Source organism: Telmatherina bonti, assembly GCF_933228915.1.
Source record: "Telmatherina bonti genome assembly, chromosome: 23".
In the NCBI taxonomy this organism is placed as follows: domain Eukaryota; kingdom Metazoa; phylum Chordata; class Actinopteri; order Atheriniformes; family Telmatherinidae; genus Telmatherina; species Telmatherina bonti.
In genome coordinates this window covers 3,535,625-3,539,152 of record NC_136632.1, presented here as the reverse complement: position 1 = coordinate 3,539,152, position 3,528 = coordinate 3,535,625, and positions in this window count along the sequence as shown.

The window sequence follows — 3,528 nt, the reverse complement described above, 5'->3', positions numbered from 1 at the left end:
ATGATGAGAATCTCCCGTTCCACCTCATCACCATGAGAATCTCCCGTTCCACCTCATCATGATGAGAATCTCCCATTCCACCTCATCACCATGAGAATCTCCCGTTCCACCTCATCACCATGAAAATCTCCCATTCCACCTCATCATGAGAATCTCCCGTTCCACCTCATCATGATGAGAATCTCCCGTTCCACCTCATCACCATGAGAATCTCCCGTTCCACCTCATCATGATGAGAATCTCCCGTTCCACCTCATCACCATGAGAATCTCCCGTTCCACCTCATCATGATGAGAATCTCCCATTCCACCTCATCACCATGAGAATCTCCCGTTCCACCTCATCATGATGAGAATCTCCCATTCCACCTCATCATGATGAGAATCTCCCGTTCCACCTCATCATGATGAGAATCTCCCGTTCCACCTCATCATGATGACAATCTCTCGTTCCACCTCATCACCATGAGAATCTCCCGTTCCACCTCATCACCATGAAAATCTCCCATTCCACCTCATCATGATGAGAATCTCCCGTTCCACCTCATCATGATGACAATCTCTCGTTCCACCTCATCACCATGAGAATCTCCCGTTCCACCTCATCACCATGAAAATCTCCCATTCCACCTCATCATGAGAATCTCCCGTTCCACCTCATCATGATGAGAATCTCCCGTTCCACCTCATCACCATGAGAATCTCCCGTTCCACCTCATCATGATGAGAATCTCCCGTTCCACCTCATCACCATGAGAATCTCCCGTTCCACCTCATCATGAGAATCTCCCGTTCCACCTCATCATGATGAGAATCTCCCGTTCCACCTCATCACCATGAGAATCTCCCGTTCCACCTCATCACCATGAGAATCTCCCGTTCCACCTCATCATGAGAATCTCCCGTTCCACCTCATCATGATGAGAATCTCCCGTTCCACCTCATCACCATGAGAATCTCCCGTTCCACCTCATCATGATGAAAATCTCCCGTTCCACCTCATCACCATGAGAATCTCCCGTTCCACCTCATCATGATGAGAATCTCCCGTTCCACCTCATCATGATGAAAATCTCCCGTTCCACCTCATCACCATGAGAATCTCCCGTTCCACCTCATCATGATGAGAATCTCCCGTTCCACCTCATCACCATGAGAATCTCCCGTTCCACCTCATCATGATGAGAATCTCCCGTTCCACCTCATCATGATGAGAATCTCCCGTTCCACCTCATCACCATGAGAATCTCCCGTTCCACCTCATCACCATGAGAATCTCCCGTTCCACCTCATCATGAGAATCTCCCGTTCCACCTCATCACCATGAGAATCTCCCGTTCCACCTCATCATGAGAATCTCCCGTTCCACCTCATCATGATGAGAATCTCCCGTTCCACCTCATCACCATGAGAATCTCCCATTCCACCTCATCATGGTGAAAATCTCCCGTTCCACATCATCACCATGAGAATCTCCCGTTCCACCTCATCATGATGAGAATCTCCCGTTCCACCTCATCACCATGAGAATCTCCCGTTCCACCTCATCATGATGAGAATCTCCCGTTCCACCTCATCATGATGAGAATCTCCCGTTCCACCTCATCATGATGAGAATCTCCCGTTCCACCTCATCACGATGAGAATCTCCCGTTCCACCTCATCATGATGAGAATCTCCCGTTCCACCTCATCATGATGAAATCTCCCGTTCCACCTCATCATGATGAGAATCTCCCGTTCCACCTCATCATGATGAGAATCTCCCGTTCCACCTCATCACCATGAGAATCTCCCATTCCACCTCATCATGGTGAAAATCTCCCGTTCCACATCATCACCATGAGAATCTCCCGTTCCACCTCATCATGATGAGAATCTCCCGTTCCACCTCATCACCATGAGAATCTCCCGTTCCACCTCATCATGATGAGAATCTCCCGTTCCACCTCATCATGATGAGAATCTCCCGTTCCACCTCATCATGATGAGAATCTCCCGTTCCACCTCATCACGATGAGAATCTCCCGTTCCACCTCATCACGATGAGAATCTCCCGTTCCACCTCATCACGATGAAAATCTCCCGTTCCACCTCATCATGATGAGAATCTCCCGTTCCACCTCATCATGATGAAAATCTCCCGTTCCACCTCATCACGATGAGAATCTCCCGTTCCACCTCATCATGATGAAAATCTCCCGTTCCACCTCATCACCATGAGAATCTCCCGTTCCACCTCATCACCATGAGAATCTCCCGTTCCACCTCATCACCATGAGAATCTCCCGTTCCACCTCATCATGATGAGAATCTCCCGTTCCACCTCATCATGATGAGAATCTCCCGTTCCACCTCATCATGATGAGAATCTCCCGTTCCACCTCATCATGATGAGAATCTCCCGTTCCACCTCATCACCATGAGAATCTCCCGTTCCACCACATCACCATGAGAATCTCCCGTTCCACCACATCATGATGAGAATCTCCCGTTCCACCTCATCACCATGAGAATCTCCCGTTCCACCTCATCATGATGAGAATCTCCCGTTCCACCTCATCATGATGAGAATCTCCCGTTCCACCTCATCACCATGAGAATCTCCCGTTCCACCACATCACCATGAGAATCTCCCGTTCCACCACATCATGATGAGAATCTCCCGTTCCACCTCATCATGATGAGAATCTCCCGTTCCACCTCATCACCATGAGAATCTCTCGTTCCACCTCATCACCATGAGAATCTCCCGTTCCACCTCATCACCATGAGAATCTCTCGTTCCACCACATCACCATGAGAATCTCCCGTTCCGCCACATCCCAAAGCTGCTCTGCTGGATGTAGATCTGGTGACTGTGGAGCCGTTGGAGGACAGTGAACTCATCGTCATGGTGGAGATGATGTGAGCTTTGTGACATGGTGCATCATCCTGCTGGAAGTTTCCATCAGAAGATGCTACACTGTGCTCAGAAAGGGATGGACATGGTCAGCAGCAGGACTCAGGCAGGCTGTGCTGGTTAAACCATGTCATGATGGTAAAAAGGGGACCAAAGCGGGACAAGAAAATCTGATGGCAACCAGTGCTTGCCTGCAACCAGTCTGTCCATTCTCCTCTGACCTCAACCAGACATTCTGGTCCAGACATCTGATGCTCGCTGGATATTTTTTCTTCTTCATACCGTCTCTGGAAAGCGGTGCTCGTGAACCAGCATGTGTTAGAGAACAGGGAACACGGAGGGGTCGCACGTCGCTCGTGGGGAACACTCTAGTAAGAGCAAGAAAAAGTAATCTCGTTACAAATACCAACCAACGAGATTCACAACCAAGCCGACGCGTGATGCTATTGGTCGCTGGGCTCCAGCCCCCCCCAACCCATGCCCAGACTGGCACTGGAGCAGGAAGGCGTGCGTGCAGCCAGTCGCTCTTCTGCGCGCGGGAGACATGGATCAGGACGCAGAGCTCCTTCCTGCAGTCTGCGGTGGACACGCTGCGCCCTGCGGCGCGTAGAGAACACAAGGTGCCCAA